Source organism: Bos taurus, chromosome 19 (genome assembly GCF_002263795.3).
Source record: "Bos taurus isolate L1 Dominette 01449 registration number 42190680 breed Hereford chromosome 19, ARS-UCD2.0, whole genome shotgun sequence".
In the NCBI taxonomy this organism is placed as follows: domain Eukaryota; kingdom Metazoa; phylum Chordata; class Mammalia; order Artiodactyla; family Bovidae; genus Bos; species Bos taurus.
Window position 1 is genome coordinate 10,697,908 of NC_037346.1, and position 22,895 is coordinate 10,720,802.

The window sequence follows — 22,895 nt, forward strand, 5'->3', positions numbered from 1 at the left end:
AAAAGTTAAAGTTCTAATGTTTTTATTTGACTATCTTTGTGTTTTATATGTATTCTAATCCTCCAGTACTCTGTTTTGGTTTTCCTTTTGAATTGAGAATTTAAAAAGAGAAGGGAGGGGAAAAGCCTTAGGCAAATGAGATTGTTTACTTATATTAATTCAGCCAGGAAACGTTTTTTCTGTTGAGATTTCGGAACAGTGGTTCTCTTGCTTATGCAGTTACATTGTAATAGTTGAAGTTATTCAGTTGTACGAAATTCCGCGCACAGGTTGGAATTGACTTGGACAGTAACTTTCTCTGTTAATAGCCAGTGAGAAATGGGGTCTCCCTCACATCCTCAGATAACCGTGTGCACAACAGGATGGTTACTCTGGTATTCTTACTGACTGCGGCTCATGAAGTGTGATGTGTGCAGAACTGATGCTTTCTTAAACTCTTTTAAATCAAAATATAAAATGTACCCTTCCTAAAAAATACATATTTTTTTACTTAGTTTAAATTAGAGAAATGAAAGAGAGGTTTTTGCTTTGGACACTGGCAAATGTAATGAAATAATGACAGAGCTAGGACTGGGGGGTGACAAGCGTGACATCGAGGGCACAGAATTTATATACTTTTAGGGTCATAGAAATGTGGGTGGGGCTCATGAGTGAAGACCTCATTAAATTTGTACCCTGGATGTCTCTCTTGTTTCACTCTCTTCCTGTCTCTGAATAATATATTGAAAACAATTTCATATTTGAAAACAGCTTGCTCTTGATGGAGAAAACAGGTGAAAATTTGTCATAGCAGTACTGATGGCTGAATAGAGTTCAGCAGTGCAAACACTTCCAATCTCTATGCTTCAATGAATTCATTTCTGAAGCAGGTATGATAAATATTAGGAAATGAGTATTCAGAAGGCTGCTTAACCAATGATCTGAAGAATAAGGATTAATCTATAATACATAAGTTCTGTGAGTTTATGGGAATTTTAAAACATGGAATTTTAGAATTCTGTTCATGACTGCTCGTTGATTTTAACCCAGATAGAAACATAAATCCTAGATAAGTGATCCTATCAGTGTTTCTTTAATTATTCTAGAAATATAATGCTATACTAGAGGTTGTGGCAGAGGAGGAAAGAAGAAAATACCAGTTCCCTTTCTGTTCTTTCCTAGACCTGTCCTCTTAGATTCCTTGGTAAGATCAGATTAAGGAACTCATTAGTAGCATTTGATTAATTTGGAAGTATTTAAAAAGCAACCCAGCTAGCAGATTCTACTGAATCTTTAAAGGGATTCTAATGAACCTTATAAATCCTATAATAAGAATAAGAAAAATTTGAAACTTAGAAGTTTCACATTTTCTGTTTCTTTTTATATCCTTGAGAAACTTGTATAAAATGTCATTTATAAACTGTGTTGTTGTGAAAACATTATTATTTTAGTTCCATTGATTCATGTAACCAGTAAAGGATTTAAAACATACAAGTAAGCATTTATTACAAAATGTATTTCAGTGAAAAGTCAAATCTTTGTTTCGTAAACTAAGTAGTTATTTCTGCCCTTGATCAGAGTGCAGGGTTAAGGGAATGTGGTTAGATTTTTCACAAGTTTAGAAGGAATTCTTCAAAAACTATTTAAAGGAAAGTATCACTCTCTCATTACTAGTTAAGCAAATGTGGAGATAAAGTCAAGGAACATCTGAAACTGTTGCACTATACATAAAAACCATATAAAACATTGTGGCGTTATCATTGCTGGTGATAAACTGGCATCCAGATGGATCAGACCATGTTTTTCAGCATTAGATTAATTTGATTGCACACCAGGCTTCCCTTTCTTCATTATCTCCCAGAGTTTGCTCAGACTCATGTCCATTAAGTTAGTGATGCCATCCAACTATCTCCATCCTCTGTCACCCCCTTCTCCTCCTGCCCTCAGTCTTTCACAGCATCAGGGTCTTTTCCCATGAGAAAGCTCTTCACATCATGTGGCTGAAGTATTGAAACTTCAGCTTAAGTATTAGTTGTTCCAGTGAATAATCAGGGTTTATTTCCCTTAGGATTGAGTGGTTGGATCTCTTTGCAGTCCAAGGGACTCTCAAGAGTCTTGGTCCAACACCATAGTCCAAAAGCATCAGTTCTTCAGTGCTCAGCCTTCTTTATGGTCCAACTCACATCCATCCATGACTACTGGAAAAACCATAGCTTTGACTATACGGAGCTTTGTTGGCAAAGTGATGTCTCTGCTTTTTAATACGCTGTCTAGGTTTGTCATAGCTTTTCTTACAAGGAGCAAGTGTCTTTTAATTTCATGGCTGCAGTCACTGTCCACAGTGATTTTGGAGCCCAAGTAAAAAAAGTCTGTCACTGTTTCCATTGTTTCCCCGTCTGTTTGCCATGAAGTGATGGGACTGGATGCCATGATCTTCATTTTTTGAAAGCTGAGTTTTAAGCCAGAGTCTTCAGTCTCCTCTTTCACTTTCACCAAGGCCTCTTTAGTTCTTCTACGCTTTATGCTATTAGGGTGGGGTTGTCTGCATATATGACGTTGATATTTCTCCCAGCAATCTTGATTCCAGCTTGTGCTTCATCCAGCCTGGAGTTTCTCATGATGTACTCTGCATAGAAGTAAAATTAAGTAGGGTGACAATATACAGCCTTGTCCCAGTTCTGAACCAGTCCATTGTTCTGTGTACAGTTCTGTTACTTCTTGACCTGCATACAGGTTTCTCAGGAAGCAGGTACGGTTGGCTGGTATTCCCATCTCTAAGAATTTTCCACAGTTTGTTATGATCCACACAGTTAAGGCTTTGGCTGTGATCCACACAATCAAAGGCTTTAGTGTAATCAATGAAGCAGAAGTAGATGTTATTCTGGAATTCCTTTGCTTTTTATATGATCCAGCAGATGTTGGCAATTGGATCCCTGGCCTCTCTGCCTTTCCTAAATATAGCTTCTACATCTGGAAGTTCTTGGTTCATGTACTGTTGAAGCCTAGCTTGAAAAATTTTGAGCATTACCTTGCTAGCATGTGAAATGAGCAGTTATGTGGTAGTTTGAACATTCTTTGGCATTGCCTTTCTTTGGGATTGGAATGAAAACTGACCTTTTCCAGTCCTGTGGCCACTGCTGAGTTTTCCAAATTTGCTGGCGTATTGAGTGCAACACTTCAACAACATTATCTTTTAGGATTTTGAATAGCTCAGCTGGAATTCCATCATTTCCACTAGCTTTGTTCATAGTAAAGCTTCCTAAGTTCCACTTCACTTCACACTCCAGGATATCTGGAGTGACCCTCCATCATGGTTAATCTTGGTCATTAAGACCGTTTTTGTACAGTTGAGGAACCAATATTGATGCATTACTAACTAAAGCAAATTCTTTATATTAGAGTTCATTCTGTGTTTTGTATAGTTTTATAGGTTTTGGCAAGAGCTTAATGTTATACATTCTTCATTAGAGGATCACAGAATAGTTTCACTCTCCTAAAAATACCCTGTGCTATACCTGTTTATTCTTACCCTTCTCATTCTCCCTACTCACAGACCCTAAGAAAACACTAATCTTTTACTCTCTCTGTAGGTTCTGATTTTGTTCATATAGTTGGGATTATACAGTATGAGTTTTTTTCTGCTTTCACTTAGCAGTATGGATGTAAAGTTCCTCCATTGTCTTCATGGCTTGATACCTCAGTTCTTTATTTTGGGGGGGGCCGTGCCCCACTTCATGTGGGATCTTAATTCCCCAACCGAGGATCAAACCCACACCCACTGCATTGGAAGCACAAAGTCCCCTGGATCACCGGGAAGTGCCAATATCTCATTTTTTAAATTCCCAAATAATATTCCATTTCCTGGATGTACCACCACAATTGGTTTATCCATTCATGTATTGAAGATCATCATGGTTATTTCTAGGTTATAGCAATTATGAATAAAGCTGCTATAAATACTCATGTGCAGGGTTTTGGATATATATATATATAAGAATTCAGCTCATTTGGGTAAATACCTAGGGACATGATCTGTAGATCATGTATATTAATTGATGATACATAGGAAAGTAATCAACTTTTGAATATTAACCTTGTATTCTGCAACGTAAATAGTTTCAGGACTTTGTTGTTGATTCTTTAGGATTTTCTGTGTAAGATAATCATGTCATCTGCAAATAGTTTTGTTTTTTCGTTCTCAATCTGTGTACCCTTTCATTTTCGCCCCTTGTCTTTTATTGCATTAGCTCCGTCTGATGTTGAATCGGAGTGGTGACAGGGAAATACCCTTGTTCCCAACCTTGGTGAGGAAGCCTCTAGTTTCTCACCATGAAGCTACATATCATGTTAGCTACAGGTTTTTGTAGGTGTTCCTTATCAAGTAGATGAAACTTACTTCTGTTCCTAGTTTGTTGTGAGTTGTGTGTGTGTTTGAGAGGGTTTTTGTTGTTTTTTTTTTTTAAATCATGAATCAGTGAGGATTTGGTCAGAAGAACACTTTTTTAGATAGTCGTGATCAAAAATGGACGAAAGGTCAATATAGCAAACAAATTCAGAATGAGAAGTCTTGAAGAACAATATATTAATGTTAAAAATAAAGAGATACCCAGAATATACCATTTCCATTTGACCAGATTATCTTTAGTTCTTAAATTTGTTAGTTCTTAAACACAGAATTCCTTCCAGAATTCCTTAGGTATAATAGGGAAAATGAAGAAAAACAAGTATTTGGAAAAAATACTTTTCCGAGAAGTCAAGCAAAAGGAAGATAAAAGATATCACTGGTTTTGTTTATTTTTAATTACCTGATTGGGATGAAAGTCAGATCCCAAGAAGTTAACTACAGCTGTTTCTACTACTACTACCAAAAATGGCAAGCATTGCCGTCATTATTGTCAGAGTAATACTAAGTGAAGTCAATTCTGTTGTTTTTTACCCGTATTTGGTATTCATTTTTGTGAGGAGGTGTTGCATCCTCATCCTGTTGAACTCCAGCCAGGTGATTTGCCTTCCTCAGAGAAATGTGAGCATAACTGGTAGATCTTGCTTCCTGATGGAAGCTTCAAGGTTTGTCATGCTGTGTTTCACCTGGAGCCCGAGTCTCTGACTACGGGGAGCAGATTCACCTTGCTTGCCTCTGATGGATATGTAGAGTAAGGGAGATAGAAACGTAGTTGTCTTAAGCTACCGAGATTGGGGGCTATTTGCTATTTTAACCTATCCTGACCAATAGACTAACATTTATTGAATGTTTACCACATGCTAGACTCTGTGCTCAGCTCTTTACCTGAATTATTTCATGTAGTCCTTCCAAGAGCCACTTTAGTTCAGTTCAGTCGCTCAGTCGTGTCCAACTCCTTGCGACCCCATGAATCGCAGCACGCCAGGCCTCCCTGTCCATCACCAACTCCCGGAGTTCACTCAGACTCACATCCATTGAGTCAGTGATGCCATCCAGCCATCTCATCCTCTGTTGTCCCCTTCTCCTCCTGCCGCCAATCCCTCCCAGCATCAGACTCTTTTCCAATGAGTCAACTCTTCGCATGAGGTGGCCAAAGTATTGGAGTTTCAGCTTTAGCATCATTCCTTCCAAAGAAATCCCAGGGCTGCTCTCCTTCAGAATGGACTGGGTGGATCTCCTTGCAGTCCAAGGGACTCTCAAGAGTCTTCTCCAACACCACAGTTCAAAAGCATCAATTCTTCGGTGCTCAGCCTTCTTCACAGTCCAACTCTCACATCCATACCTGATCACTGGAAAAACCATAGCCTTGACTAGACGGACCTTTGTTGGCAAAGTAATGTCTCTGCTTTTCAATATGCTGTCTAGGTTGCTCATAACTTTACTTCCAAGGAGTAAGCGTCTTTTAATTTCATGGCTGCAACCACCATCTGCAGTGATTTTGGAGCCCAAAAAAGTAAAGTCTGACACTGTTTCCACTGTTTTCCCGTCTATTTCCCATGAAGTGATGGGACCAGATGCCATTATCTTCATTTTCCGAATGTTGAGTTTTAAGCCAACTTTTTCACTCTCCACTTTCACTTTCATCAAGAGGCTTTTTAGTTCCACTTCACTTTCTGCCATAAGGGTGGTGTCATCTGCATATCTGAGGTTATTGATATTTCTCCTGGCAGTCTTGATTCCAGCTTCTGCTTCTTCCAGCCCAGCATTTCTCATAATGTACTCTGCATAGAAGTTAAATAAGCAGGGTGACAATATACAGCCTTGACGGACTCCTTTTCCTATTTGGAACCAGTCTGTTGTTCCACATACAGTTCTAACTGTTGCTTCCTGACCTACATACAAATTTCTTAAGAGGCAGGTTGGGTCGTCTGGTATTCCCATCTCTTTCAGGATTTTCCACAGTTTATTGTGAACCACACAGTCAAAGGCTTTGGCATAGTCAATAAAGCAGAAATAGATGTTTTTCTGGAACTTTCTTGTTTTTTCAATGATCCAGCGGATGTTGGCAATTTGATCTCTGGTTCCTCTTCCTTTTCTAAAACCAGCTTGAACATCAGGAAGTTCACGGTTCACATATTGCTGAAGACTGGCTTGGAGAATTTGGAGCGTTACTTTACTAGCGTGTGAGATGAGTACAATTGTGCGGTAGTTTGAGCATTCTTTGGCATTGCCTTTCTTTGGGATTGGAATGAAAATTAACCTTTTCCAGTCCTGTGGCCACTGCTGAGTTTTCCAAATTTGCTGGCATATTGAGTGCAGCACTTTGACAGCATCATTTTTGAGGATTTGAAATAGCTCAACTGGAATTCCATCACCTCCACTAGCTTTGTTCGTAGTGATGCTTTCTAAGGCCCACTTGACTTCACATTCCAGGATGTCTGGCTCTAGGTCAGTGATCACACCATCATGATTATCTAGGTCGTGAAGATCTTTTTTGTACAGTTCTTCTGTGTATTCTGCCATCTCTTCTTAATATTTTCTGCTTCTGTTAGGTCCATACCATTTCTGTCCTTTATCGAGCCCATCTTTGCATGAAATGTTCCTTTTGTATCTCTGATTTTCTTGAAGAGCTCTCTAGTCTTTCCCATTCTGTTGTTTTCCTCTACTTCTTTGCATTGATCCAAGAGCCAAGGTAGTCAATAAACAATAGTGTAGGAAATGTGTAGTAAAAAAATGTCATCAGTAAGTACAGACTATGCGTTTGTGAACTTTGGCAGTTATGGAGAAAAATGGCCAGGAAATTAGAGACAAAGCAGTATGAAATAAAAGTTTAAGGATTTGATCTCTTATTATTTAAAAAGCTATTCAAAATAATCTGTGATTAGATTTTTAATGTTTTCTTGGTGGTAGTGGTTGACATAGTTTTTTCCTTATAGATCATCATTCCTTTTGTTTTATATCTGTGAAATGTGATTGTATCTGGAAAGTCCTAATTACATCTTTCATTTATTAGCCTTCACATAATCCTCACTTAAGGAGGTGTGATGTTAACGTTCTCATGCCATACATTTTTATTCTGATGAAATAGGCAACCCTTTCCATATACCCATATAACTCTCTAGTCAAGAAAACAATTGACTATATTAGGAGAGAAATTTGGTCAGAAATATGATCCTTCTTTTGACAACAGTTTACAGCAAGGGACTTCCCTGGCGGTCTAGTGGTTAAGGCTCTGTCCTCCCAGTGCAGGGGGTATGGGTTCAGTCCTTAGGGACCTAAGATCCCACATGCTTCTTAGCCAAAAAGGGAAACATAAAACAGAAACAATATGGTAACAAATTCAATAGATTTTAAAAACGGTCCACATGTAAAACTTAAAGAAGATAATAATTTATAGTAAAATAAGTGAAAAAGAAACTGAGTTTAACAAAGAGAAAAAATTTAGTCATTCTTGATCATGGTTCTCTTTACTGGAAATTATGATTTTAAAGTGAAATAGGAAAATTTTTCCCACATAGACAAAATTTGTCAATTACGTTCTTCCCGGTATGGAAGTTACCTCTTTTGGAAGTAATCATTTAGGTAATTATAACTCACTGTTTAACTAAATGGTGATCTAAAAATGTACCCTATTTCCCAAAATATTGTTTACCTACATATCTGCCTTTAAAATGGAAAAGTTTTCTTGATTTTTAAGTTTCAGTTCAGTTTAGTCACTCAGTCCTGTCCGACTCTTTGCGACCTCATGAATCGTAGCATGCCAGGCCTCCCTGTTCATCATCAACTCCCGGAGTTTACCCAAACGCATGTCCATCGAGTCAGTGATGCCATCTAGCCATCTCATCCTCTGTCGTCCCCTTCTCCTCCTTCCCCTAATCCCTCCCAGCATCAGGGTCTTTTCCAGTGAGTCAACTCTTCCCGTTAGGTGGCCAAAGTATTGGAGTTTCAGCTTCAGCATCAGTCCTTCCAATGAACACCCAGGACTGATCTCCTTTAGGATGGACTGGTTCGATCTCCTTGCAGTCCAAGGGACTCTCAAGAGTCTTCTTCAACACCACAGTTCAAAAGCATCAGTTCTTCGGTGCTCACCTTTCTTCACAGCCCAACTCTCACATCCATACATGACCACAGGAAAAACCATAGCCTTGACTAGACGAACCTTTGTTGGCAAAGTAATGTCTCTGCTTTTCAATATGCTATCTTGGTTGGTCATAACTTTCCTTCCAAGGAGTAAGCGTCTTTTAATTTCATGGCTGCAGTCACCATCTGCAGTGATTTTGGAGCCCCCCAAAATAAAGTCTGATACTGTTTCCACCGTTTCCCCATCTATTTGCCATGAAGTGATGGCACCAGATGCCATGATCTTAAGTTTTGTGAATGTTGAGCTTTAAGCCAACTTTTTCACTCTCCTCTTTGACTTTCATCAAGAGGCTCTTTAGTTGCTCTTCACTTTCTGCCATAAGGGTGATGTCATCTGCATATCTGAGGTTATTGATATTTCTCCTGGCAATCTTGATTCCAGCTTCTGCTTCTTCCAGCCTAGCATTTCTCATGAGGTATTCTGCATATAAGTTATAAGCAGGGTGACAGTATACAGCCATGACGTACTTCTTTTCCTATTTGGAACCAGTCTATTGTTCCGTGTCCAGTTCTAACTGTTGCTTCCTGACCTGCATACAGATTTCTCAAGAGGCAGGTCAGGTGGTCTGGTGTTCCCATCTCTTTGAGAATTTTCCACAGTTTGTTGTGATCCACACAGTCAAAGGCTTTGGCATAGTCAGTAAAGCAGAAATAGATGTTTTTCTGGAACTCTCTTGCTTTTTCCATGATCCAGCGGATGTTGGCAATTTGGTCTCTGGTTCCTCTGCCTTTTCTAAAACCAGCTTGAACATCAGGAATTTCACGGTTCACATATTGCTGAAGCCTGGCTTGGAGAATTTTGAGCATTACTTATTAGAGTGTGAGATGAGTGCAATTGTGCAGTGGTTTGAGCATTCTTTGGCATTGCCTTTCTTTGGGATTGGAATGAAAACTGACCTTTTCCAGTCCTGTGGCCACTGCTGAGTTTTCCAAATTTGCTGGCATATTGAGTGCAGCACTTTCACAGCATCATCTTTCAGGATGTGAAATAGCTCCACTGGAATTCCATCACCTCCACTAGCTTTGTTCGTAGTGATGCTTTCTAAGTCCCACTTGACTTCACATTCCAGGATGTCTGGCTCTATCACACCATCGTGATTATCTGGGTCATGAAGATCTTTTTTGTACAGTTCTGTATATTCTTGCCACTTCTTCTTAGTATCTTCTGTTTCTGTTAGGTCCATACCATTTCTGTCCTGTATCGAGCCCATCTTTGCATGAAATGTTCCCTTGGTGTCTCTAATTTTCTTGAAGAGATCTCTAGTCTTTCCCATTCTGTTGTTTTCCTCTATTTCTTTGCATTTATCAGTGAGGAAGGCTTTCTTATCTCTTCTTGCTGTTCTTTGGAACTCTGCACTCAGAAGCTTATATCTTTCCTTTTCTCCTTTGCTTTTCACTTCTCTTCTTTTCGCAGCTATTTGTAAGGCCTCCCCAGACAACCATTTTGCTTTTTTGCATTTCTTTTCCATGGGGATGGTCTTGATCCCTGTCTCCTGTACAGTGTCACGAACCTCTGTCCATAGTTGATTAGGCACTCTGTCTATCAGATCTAGTCCCTTAAGTCTATTTCTCACTTCCACTGTATAATCATAAGGGATTTGATTTAGGTCATACCTGAATGGTCTAATAGTTTTCCCTACTTTCTTCGATTTAAGTCTGAATTTAGCAATAAGGAGTTCATGATCTGAGCCACAGTCAGCTCCTGGTCTTGTTTTTGCTGACTGTATAGAGCTTCTCCAACTTTGGCTGCAAAGAATATAATCAATCTGATATCGGTGTTGACCACCTGGTGATGTCCATGTATAGAGTCTTCTCTTGTGTTGTTGGAAGAGGGTGTTTGCTATGACCAGTGCGTTCTCTTGGCAAAACTCTTATTAGCCTTTGCCCTGCTTCATTCCGTATTCCAAGGCTAAATTTGCCTGTTACTCCAGGCGTTTCTTGACTTCCTACTTTTGCATTCCAGTCCCCTGTAATGAAAAGGACATCTTTTTTGGGTGTTAGTTCTAAAAGGTCTTGTAGGTCTTCATAGAACTGTTCAGCTTCTTAGCGTTACTGGTTGGGGCATAAGGGGCTTGGATTACCGTTGGGGCATAGGCTTGGATTTTTAAGTTTATCATCATTCAGCAATTTCATTTATAATTTTTAGTTACAATTGAAAGCTATAACTTAATTCAGATGTCCTAGAAATTCTCATCATTTCTCTAAACATTAGACGTAAGACTAGTTGCTTGATTAAATTTAAATGTTAAAATTAATGAAAATCAACCAGGAAAAATGACTTGTTTGGTCTCCTGTCAAATTTTGTAAATTGATTTGGAAGAAGTAGAAATCTTGAGGTTTGCTGAGAACAGGTATGTAACCACAAAGGAAAAGTTAGATACTGTTTATGCAGAAATAGTGATTGTTAAACAGAGAGAAAGAGATTGAAGGGAAAATGAATAGAGTCCTTCTCAAGGCTCATGTGGAAGTTGTTTGGGCCTCTAGGTTAGTTGAGGGGCTTCCCAGGTGGCACTCACATTAAAGAATACATCTGCCTGTGCAGGAGATGTAAGCTTGTGGGTTCGATTCCTGGGTCGGGAAGATCCCCTGGAGGAAGGCATAGAAACCTACTCCAGTAATCTTGCCTGGAAAATCCTATGGAAAATCCCAGTGGAGCCTGGCGGGCTACGGTCCACAGGGTTGCAAAGAGTCAGACACAGCTGAAACAACTTAGCATGGCACAGCTCGGCTAGGTTAGTTGGTTCGTTCCATTAAATCTAATAGCCAACAAATGGGCTTCAGGAGGTCTTTTAATTTCCTGAACACTATACTTGTTACATATCTTCACAACTGTGCATCTTTCTGGGAGAAAGGACCTATAGTGTTAGATTCTCCAGACTGTAACCCATGCAAGGTTAAGAACCACTCTTCTAGGACTTTTTTCCTACGTATGGCTATATTAGTTTGCCACTAGATGGCGTTGCTAATACAACCAATATACTATCCTGTATTTGCAGGTTCTACTCTGGGTAAATATGAAACCCTCAAATAGATTAGAGGCATATTCTGTTTTTCTCTGTATTTATGGCTGCATAATACCAGTTAATGCATGTGAATGAAAATAAGTTTTCTTAATAATTTTACACATTCATTAATTAGTTAAGCAGTTATTCGTTAGACTTTCTGTTCATTGTCATACATGTTTACATGCAGAACATACTCCCGTGGCATGCCCAGTTTCAGGTACAACGCCTTAATTCTCTTTCTTTATTATTTAAAAATATGCAAGTCCTGAAGGGTGATTTTGTTATAGGACTAACATAGTCCTATCATGGGAGGTAAGTCATAGGGCATAGTTAGAGCTGGGTTTCAACACATGGTCCAGTATTACTAACTCTGTGATATTTCACAAATATCTTAACTTTTTAAGCCTCAGTTTATTCAACTGTAAATGGGAGTGATAATAATAGTACCTATCTCATAAGGCTGTTTGGAGGAGTAAATGAAATAAGACACGTATACTTTTCAGTTCAGTGGCTAGTATATATACGGTGCTCAGTGAATGTTAAGTGACCATCATCATCATCATTATTATTATCATTAGTCATACTCTGTTTTTATTTTTAAAACACTCCTTTTCAGACATGCTTTGGAACTGGTCAGGTATATGCCCTGATAAACCTGCGGGCTTGACTTTGGAGCCCTGAGAGGCCACAGTTTAAATGTCAGGATGAATGTCATACAAATCAGCCCATACAGAGGCTGAAGCTCAGCTGGAAATTTTAAGTGTGGAGGAAAATAAAGTCATCCTAGGTGTCACATTATATTAAAAAAAATAATAAGTCAGACACTCAATCCAAAGTAATCAGATATCTGAGGAAACAATATAATTTGGTCAAAACAAGAAATAATAGAAATAGATCCACAGGGTATCTATTTAATAAAGTTAGTAGGCGTGTACCTTAATCCCAAATCAATATGTTTCAAAGAAGTAAAAAACAAGTTAGAATATTTTACCAGAGGTTGAAAACTTTAACGGAGAGCAAGTGGAAATTTTGAATTAAAAGAATAGTATTTGAAATTAAGAACTCAGTTAATGGACTTCAACAGACCACAGCTAAGACAGGATTAATTGACCAGAGAAAAGTATCTAGAACAAAAAAGGAGAGATGGAGGGAAAAAACATACTGTCTTCACAGGAACTTCAGTAAGACTGATTTGTCGTAGCTTTTGTTGAAAAAAATCAGCTGACAGTGGGCAGTCTTTAGATGGCTAAAAGAAAATAACTGCCAGCAGATGATACTCGAAAGTGACCTGTGAACAGTATTAAATAAAAATATTTTCAGAAAAACAGAAACAGTTTGCCGCTAGCAAATATGCTGTAAAGGAAATAGTAAAAAAGTGTTCTTTGAATGAATGGAAGGAAAGTAATTCTACATTAAAGCACAGAGTTTCAGGCATGAATAAAGATTAAGAAAAGAGTGTATATATGTACACATATATACATATATATACACATATATATATACACACAAACAAGTAGGTGCTCATGCTCAGTCACTAAGTCGTGTCCAACTCTTTACGATCCCATGGACTGTAGCTTGCCAGGCCTCCCTGTCCACGGGATTTCCCAGGCAAGAATACTTGAGTAGGTTGCCATTTCCTTCTCCAGGGGCTCTTCCTGACCCAGTGATTGAACCTGCTACCTGTGCCTGAAATAATTCATTAAATGCTTGCATTATGCCTTTTTTTCATCTGCTTTTTTGTTTTAGAATTTTATAGTCATTTTGCATAAGTCCACCTGTAGTAGATGACTATTTCATTAACTTGATGTCTGTTTCATGAGCTGGTTTTGCCTGGCAAGTAGCGCAAGTTTACTGATTTCATTCATTTACTTTCCTCATATTTTTAATAAGTAACGTGTGTGTGTGTGTGCACATGTGTACACGTGCACAACTCAGACACTCGGTCATGCCTGACTCTTTGTGACCCCGTGGGCTGTAGCTCACCAGGCTCCTTTGTCTATGGCATTTTCCAGGCAAGAATACTGGAGTGGGTTGCCATTTCCAGCTCCAGGGAATCTTCCTGACCCAGGAACTGAACCTGCATCTTGGGTCTGCTTCATATCTTTACAACTAGCACCACCTGGGAAGCCCCTTTTATAAGTAGATCAGAAGTCAGAAGAGCTTCTGTGGTGGGTAGATTTTTCTAAGATCACATCTTCCAAGCCCTCTTCTCTTAGATACTAATTTCCAGAAATCCATTAACAAATTTATTTTAGTCTTAGTATGTATGTAGCAGGTTTCCTTTCAGGTGATTCAGAACTTGAGTGCTTATTTACTAGTGGAAATAATGCCCAGAGTAAAAGCAGCTTAATAAAGAGAAGGTGACTGCTGTTAACTACTTTGATGTATCTCTGTGTGTGAATGTGTCAGAATTTTCACCTCAATAATGGTTTGGCCCAAGGGATGATGACAGCCCAGGGGCAGCACTTTTGCGTAAAGGGGCCAAATAGTAAATGTTTTAGGCTTTGTGGGCCGTACAATCCCTTTTGTAATTCCTCTGATCTGTCATTGTAACAAGAAAGCACCCAGGAACAGTATATAGGAATGAATGTGACTGTTTTCCAGTCAGTCTTCATTCAAAAAAAACAAATAGCAGACTGGGTTTAATCCACAGGCTGTAGTTTGCTAACCCTGGCTCTAATTCATGGGATGTCGATAGTACACCAGAAGAAGCATACTGAACTTGGGAGCCTTAGTGAACTAACCACTCTCTAAGGGTTTTTATGTGACATGTTATGCATTTGATTTCTCCATTTGCCAAAAAAGGATTTCTTCTCTCTTCCAGGTCATAACAGTAGACTTAACATGATGTTTTGGGAGAGAATATAGTTGTGCAAGTGCTTGAGTGGTCTGGAAGACCATCAAGAGGTTAAAAAAAAGGCAACTTTTCATGAAGAGAAAAGTAAAAGAATTTCTTCCGGTTGAGCTGCTTGATGACAACAAAATTTAGTTCTAATCTCATGTTTGAAACCATTGATGTGTGCAGAACCAGTCTGTTGTAAAAATACAACCTTTACAACACTGCAATCATTTTGAGAAATAAATAATTTTTGAATTACATTTAGATTGTTAAAAATAATTGGGAGAAGCGATAAGGTAATTTCAGTAGCCACATTAGAATTATTCCCATTACTAGAATATATGATTCGTAATTTTGTAAACAACCAGGTTAAAAGCAGGAACATTGGAACTTGATAATGAGAAATATATCTCAGACATGCTCCTTATATGCATGTACATTATTATTCCTAATGTTGTAAGACAAGGTGATTTAACAACTGCCAGGTAGCTCAGTGGTAAAGAATCCGCCTGCCTATGTAGGAGACCCAGGTTCAATCCCTGGGTTGGGAAGATTCCCTGGAGTAGGAAACAGCAACCTGCTTCAGTATTCTTACCTGGGAACTGCCGTGGACAGAGGAGTCTGGCAGGCTACAGTCCATGGAGTCGCAAAAGCGCTGGACACGAGTTAGCGACTGACAGCAACAACAAACTGCGTATGCTATAAATGATTATAAAGTCTGTTCTGTTTGACAGTAACAAAGAGGATGAGTCCTTCAGCGGGAATTTACAAATAATGTGTACACAGACAGTTTTGACACTAGGTGGAGCAGTTTCCTGGAGAAAGGTTTACTAAGCCCTATGTTCCTTTCAAAACAAGCCCAGCTCTTAGACAAAGAACTCTGAGAACAAAAACTATCAACAATCACCTTCAAGTTTTTAGACTCTCAAATATTGAGCTGTAAGTAGAAGGCTGAATGTATTGTACAAAATGCCTTTTCTCTTTGGCATCTATTTTAACCATTGAATTCCCTCACCTTTGGGAATCAAAATGGGAGGAATTTTCACATTAGAACTGCCTTATTTAGATGGCAATTGGTACACAGAAAAGTTTCGAAGCTATTTAGTTACATTGTAAAGTAGACCAGGTTTTATAAAAGGATATACCATCAGGGCATTATCATCTGAATGGTATTTATGAGTCAGTTGTGTTAAAAGACCGTTTTAGATTAAGAATATCATTTTATAGATAAAGATTGGTGGTTTAAATACATTGCATCTAAAAATCAGTGAATGTCAAGAGTGTTTTAAGTACCAGGAGAAACCATGGCCATAAAACTGTAAGTTTAGAATGTGGTTATCAGATATGGTAATAAGATATAAATGAATAAAGAATTCTACTTGAAAACATAAACAAAGACCATTTTAATTAAAAAAAAAAAATGAGGCTCTTTGTTATATACTAAATACAAGGAAAGTAAGTAGTGAGATATTTGCCCCTGTATAAAATTCAAGTCTGCTTTTGCCTTAAAGTTTAATGTTATTTCATTGCTAATGTGGTAAAAATTGTACATTTTAAAAAGTCCAGCATCTTGATTACTAGCAAATGTTCATAGAACTTCCCTGTCTGTAGCACCCTGTTTTCTTTAGTGAATAAGCACTTCATAGTTTGTATATGGTACTTTATAGTACTCTATTATATGTATACATATAAAGCCTTTCTTATACTTTTTGACTTTTGGCTATTTATTGCCTAAAGAAAATGTTGTTTGAAAAACTGCGTGGATATGGGTTGAAGTGAAATAGTGAAGCAGTTTCAGGAAGAGAACTATTGTAGTAATCATTTAATGCCATGAGCTGGAATAATTGTTTTAAAAATTGTTAGCCAACCTCTTCACATTTTTTCCTGCTTGACTTCTGATGATTGCTCCATAGCTTACCTGTCTATCCCTCTATAAGACAAAAAAGGGAAGAAATTGCCAAAAGGAAGGTTCTAGTGTGACCTAATATTGCTCTGTATAGGTATAATGACTCTGGCTATAAGTATGCAGTGACTCAGGGCTCTTGCGGGAAGACCATCAGGCCCTTCTTAGAAAAGATCTGTTTGCCCTTTTTTTGATGAGGGCATGATCAGCTCTGAGTCTTTCCCCAAGGAATGACTCATGTATTAACTCTTAAGAGTATTACCACATCAAAAGCAGAAACCAGGATCTCCAGGACAGGGATGGGTTTTCACCAAACCCAGAAGGATATGCACAGACTGACTGACTTCCTGTCCTGAAGTCACTATCTATTAATGTGCACTTAAATGAAAGCTAGTAGGATTCAGTTTACCTGAAATCTGTTCTTTTGAATATATATTTTAGACAAAGTATAACCTTTTTAAAAGTTCTCTTTATAAATACATGGTCCATTCCTCCTGAATATTAAATCAACTTTATGATCAAAATTGTTTAGGTTTAGAGAAGAAAAGTGAAACATATCTTTGCTTATGGATTGATTTAAGATAATAAAAATGACTTTGAAGACAGGTCCTTATAACCTAGAGTCTGATTATAGAGTTTACACATTTTCATTTTGGTTATTTTATACTTACCATAACGCTTATACTACATAACCTCATTACATTACCCTGTTACTTAGGTTGAACAGGCATTATTATTATTATTATTAATCAGACTTTTCATCAAATGAGGAATGTGAGATAGAAGTCTGAGTACATCTAGTTAAGTTACTAACAGATTTTTAGAAAACTAAAATCCACATTAACTAATGGCCAAATTACTGCTTCTTTACACACTGTACCACCTTTTATAGGGAGAGAATAGGGGCTTAATTTATAAACTCTTCTTCATAGAAAAAAACCCCACAAACACTAGTTGAACTTCTCAGTGTCCATTTGGAATCAATTTTATGCTCTAGCCTTCTAGAGTTATTTGTTGTACACCATAACCTTAGGTAAACTGTTTTCTGACTACGATGAGAAAAGCAATGATTAAAAGAATTTGAAGGGTAGAATTCCTGTTTGTAAAAGCATTTCTAAACTCCCCTGAGAGATGGACTTAAAGAAAACAAAAGTTTTGCAAGTCATACAGACAACCATTTGTCATCTCTTTTATTTATCACCCAGATATTCCTAATGAATCACATTCCAGACTAACCACGGACTCCTTTTGTTCCTCCGTGAAGGAGTGTGGCAAACAAATGTTTTCCCAGTGAATCAGCACAGAATTCTTGATTTTATTACCTTTGCCCTAAACTTTCCAGACAAAACTAATTGGAAATTTTGCCTTTGGGATCATACTTGACTTCTGTGTATGGATGATGGATTAGGCTATGAATTGACATTACAGATGTTATACAAACAACTCCAGTCTTTAGGAATGTTTTATCAGTTCTGAGGGAGCTGCCTGGAGTGGAAGAATGTCTGTCTGTCTGCTCATCTTCCTTAAAAAAAACTCATACATACACATACTACACTCTTTGGCGGGGGCAGCCCCCCAGCTGCGCAGCATGTGGGAACTTAGTTCTCCAACCAGGGATCAAATCCAGACCTCCTACATTGGAATCTCTGAGTCTTAACTACTGGCCCTCCAGGGAAGTCCCCGTACTACACTATTATTGTGATATCATATTTGTCATCTTGGTTGATAAAAAAGCTTGGCTAAATTAGACTTATGATTAACTAATATAATCATTTTAGGTTTTCACTTTTTCAAAAAATGTCTCTGGAAAAAAGGGCTCCCAAAGGAACCAAAGTTAAAAAATCCAGAAAACACTTGTCTTTAAGTGGAGCAACAATACATAGACTAGTTTTTGTCATTTACTAATTTGTGTTTGTGGTACCAGGACTGCTTTCTCAGGACTTATATAGGTACTGCTTTATCAGAGCACTGCTTAGAACTCCTCACTACCAGCTTAGGATATTTTTGTGTGTTATAATTTCAGGAATGATCATTTTACCTCTAGGATAATTTTTTTTTTAATTCTAAATTTCTATTAATTTGATAGAGCCAATAGTATATTTACTATTCCTGAAAGAATGTAAATTATAGAAGTGTAACTTTTTGAATTTATCTTAAAAGAATATTTTAAGTTAAAATACTTTTCCTGCAAATACCTGTATCTGCTCTTGTTAGAAATCCTATCTCCTCCCCAACCTCCCACCCACCCCCAAGCTAACTATGGTCTTACTCTCACCCAGACATCCTCTCGCCTGGCCAAGCACTACATCTTTTTATCCTGGACAGAGCAAAATTATTCCACTATCAAAACTTTGGAAAATATAGTGTAATACAGCTCGTGAGACTAAGATATATGAGGCTTTGAACTGAAGCAAAACCAGATGTTCGATATATTACAAAGAGCTGAACTGTCTTGTTGAGCTGACTTCACTTAGAATGACTATGTTAAAGTAACCACCCACCCCAAAAAAGGACCCTAAAAACCTGTCACTCTGATGAGAGTGTAACTTTTCATCCCAATCATAAAATTTGACCTTCGGAATCATTAAAGGGAACTTCCATTGGCAGTAATTCGGAACTCTCAGAGGCAGTTTGTGAATGTTAACAGTGACCTGGTTGCTAGCTAGGAAATTTATAGAGCTTCCTGTGCTGGGGAATAACAGCCTGTGCTGTATATAGCTGTTTAACTTCCATTGATTACCACTACCTAGATTTAAGGACACTGTCTTTAAATAGAAAAATTAACTTTCAAGGACTATCATTTGCTACTTTTCCTTAAGAAGTGCTGCTTGTATTACCCTTGTCACATGGTACATTCTTTTAAATGTGCTGGGACTCACTTGATACCACAGTATATGATCTCTCGGTGACTTTCATGTATACTTGAATGAAAAGAATATGTATTTGGCTATTTTGGGGAATAGTGTTCCATGTTGTTCAAGTTTTCTGTATTCATTCTGGTTTTCAGTTTGTTTATTCTGTCAACGAAAAAGAGAAGGGTGTTGAAATTTCAACTCTAATTGTAGATATGTTTTTATTTCTCATTTTAGTTCTGTTAGTTTTTGCTTTATATATTTTGACATGCTGACAGATTTAGGATTTTTCTGTCTTCCTGAGAATTAGCCTTTTTATCATTATGAAATGTCCTTATTCATTTCTAGTAAAATAATACACCCTCTCCTGAAATCTACTTAGTCTCTTATTAATGTAGAATACTCCATCTTTTGTATGATTATTTTTACACAGTTTGTCTTTTTTCATCCCTTTACTTTTGGATCTGGATATTTTAAATGGGCTTTTTGTAGAGAGCATATACTGAGGTCTTGCTTTTTAAATCAGTCTGACACTCTCTGTGTTTTCATTTGTATATTTGGTACACTTGCAATTAATCTAATTGTCAATATGGTTGGATTTAAGTCTACCCTTAAACTGCTGGTCCCCACCCGTTTTTTATTCTTTTCTTACCTTTTTTTGAAATGAGTATTATTTTTAGGATATATAATATAACCACATTATAATGTTATACTCCCTTTTCTCCCTCCCATACTTTATGCTGTTGTTGTCTTATATTTGCTGTCTTACATATGCTGCAGTCCATGGGGTTGCAAGGAGTTAGAGATGACTGAGCGACTGAACTGTCTTATATTTTACTTCTGCGTGTGTCATATGTGTGTGTGCTTGTGTGCTCAGTCATGTCTGACTCTGTGTTACCCTGTGGACTGTAGCCCAACAGGCTCCTCTCTCCATGGGATTTTCCAGGTAAGAATACTGGAGTGAGTTGCCATTCCCTCCTCCAGGGGATCTTCCCCACCCAGGGATTGAACTCATGTCTCCTCATCTCTTGCCTTGGCAGGCAGATTCTTTATGGCTCAGCCACCTGGGAAGTCTGACGTACGTCATGGTTTTTGCTTTAAACAACTAGTTATTTTTTTAAAGAGATTTTAAAATGAGGAAAAATGGTGTTCTCTCTTTCCAGTGCTTTTCACTCCTTTGTGTAAAGTTTACATTTGCTATTACTTTTCTTCTGAGAACTTCCTTTAACATTTATTGTAGTGCAGATCTCCTGGAACAAATTCTTTTGGCTTTTATCTATCTGAAAATGTTATTACTTCATCTTTATTGTTGAAATATATTTTTCCTTAATTCTAGATTCACAGATTTTTTTTTTTTTTCCCCTTTCAGCACTTTAGAGAAGTAATTCTATTGGTTTTTGGTTTGTTTCTGATGAGAAAACCCTATCTGTATTTCCCTGTAGATGACTCAGTCATACCTTGGAGATATTGTAGATTTGGTTCCAGAGCACAAGCGAGTATGGTGATAAAGCAAGTTACGAATTTTTTGGTTTCTTAGTGCATCTAAAAGTTATGTTTACTATATATTGTACTCTATTACATGCCTAAAATATATATACATACCTTAATTAAATAATAATGCTGTGGGAAAAATGGAGCCAATGAATTTGCTTGACACAAGATTGCCACAAACCTTTAATTTGTAAAGATCACAATATCTGCAAAGTGCAGTGAAACAAGATTGCCTATATAATGTGTTATTTTTATCCCTTCTGCTTTTAAGATTTTCTTGATTTGCTGAATTATAGAATTTGATTATGATGTGATTATTTCAGCAATTTGCTTGTGTTTTATTTTACGTTGATCCTGACTGAGGTTTGTTGAATTTCTTAAATCTGTGAGTTGATGGATTGATATTTTTCATCAGATCTTGAAAATATTTGGCCACCTCTTCACCAACATGCATGCACGCGCGCACGCGCACACACACACACACACACACACACACTTTCCCCTCTCTTTCTGGAATTTCAGTTACATATGTATTAGACTGTTTGGTATTATTCCACAGGTTACTGAGGTTCACTTCTCCATAGCCTTTACTCTGTGTATCCTTTGGTTCACATACTTTCTATTGCCTTGTCTTCAAGTTCTCTAATATTTGTCCTGTGATATCTAATCTGTTGACTATTGAGTGAATTTTTCTATTCAGATATTACATTTTCAGCTCTAGAAGTTCCATTTTATTATATTTATACTTGTACTTCTTCCCGCGTTGTGTTTATGTTTCCCTTTAAATCAGAGATCAGCAAACTAGTTCTGTAAATGTCCAAATAATAAATGTTTTAGACTTCATAGAACACAACGTCTAGGTCAGAGCTGCTCAGTGTTACCCTTGAGGCAGAGAATTAGCCAGAGGTGATATGTATAGCCATGTATACATGGTTACCTTCTTTGAAACTCTGTAAAACTGGTGGTAGGCTGAATTTGGCCCCTGGGCTAAAATTTGCCCGTTATTGCTTTAAATCTTTGAACATATTGGGTTGGCCAGAAAGTTCATTTGGATTTTTCCATAACATAACAGAGAAACCCACTATTTCTGGGTTATGGCCCACCTAATATTTTTAAGGCCTTGTCTGCTAATTCCATTATATCTAACATTTCTGGGTCTGTTTCTATTGACTAGTGTTTCTTCAGGTTATGGGTCATGTTTTCCAAACTGTTTCCCATATCTAGCTATTTCTTATTAGATGCCGAACTGTGGTATTAAGTTGTTGATTATTTGGATTTTGCCATCATCCTTTACAGAGTATCAGTTTTTTTGTTTTGGAGGGCACTAAGTTACTAGTGGGCTGGCTTGGTCCATTTAAGTCTTTTTAAAACCTCTATTATGATCTATTTAGTTTTTACTAGGCTCTTTCCAAGGTCATCCCTGAATGCTAAGTCTTTCCATTCTAGCTCAACAGAGTTCAGGTGTTTCCCAGCCCTGGGTGAAGTCTTGGAATTGTTCAGCTTCTTTTCTCACTAATTGTACTTTGCCAGGCCTTATAGAATCTCATCATAGCATGCAATGCAGCTTTGTATGCTAGAGTCTCAGGGGGGGACCCCCATACACAAATGGAGAGTCCTTTCTCTGCATTAAGTATTCTGCCCCACAGATTTCAACCACTCAGCACCCCCCAAACTCAAATTTTCTTCTCAATGCAGCAGTACTACCACGCTTTTCTTAGGGTCTTCCTCTTTGGACAACAGATTTTATTTTATTCTTAATTTTACTTTTTGGCTGCACTGGTGTTCGTTGCTTTGTGCGGGCTTTCTGTAGTTTTGGCGAGCAGGGGTACTCTAGTTGCGTTGCGCAGCTTCTCGTTGCAGTGGCTCCTCTTGCTGTGCAGCAAAGGCTCTGGGCACGCAGGCTTCAGTAGTTGCAGCGCTCAGGCTCAGTTGTTGGCATGCAGGCCTAGCTGCTCTGTGGCATATGGAATTTTCCTGGACCAGTCATTGAACCTGTGTCCCCTGCATTGGCAGGCCAGTTCCTATCCACTGCACCTCCAGGGAAGTCCCATGGACTATGGATTTAAAAGCATTTTTTTTTAAAATTTGGCTGCCTCAGGTCTTAGTTGTGGCACACAGGATCTTTTTGTTGTGGCCGGGGGACTTCAGAGCATACAGGCTCAGTCGTTGCGGTGCCCAGGTTTAGTTGCTCTGCAGCATGTGGCACCTTAGTTCCTCAATCAGGGATCGAACCCAGGACCCTGGCATTGGAAGCTCAGAGTCCTAACCACTGGACCACCAGGGA

General features: G+C 38.1%; 1 protein-coding gene across 5 annotated transcripts in view; it reads left to right on the forward strand.

Moving 5' to 3' along the window:
- Nucleotides 1–22,895, forward strand: part of VMP1 (vacuole membrane protein 1) — a 128,643-nt gene that overhangs the window by 23,745 nt on the left and 82,003 nt on the right. The window lies entirely within an intron of this gene.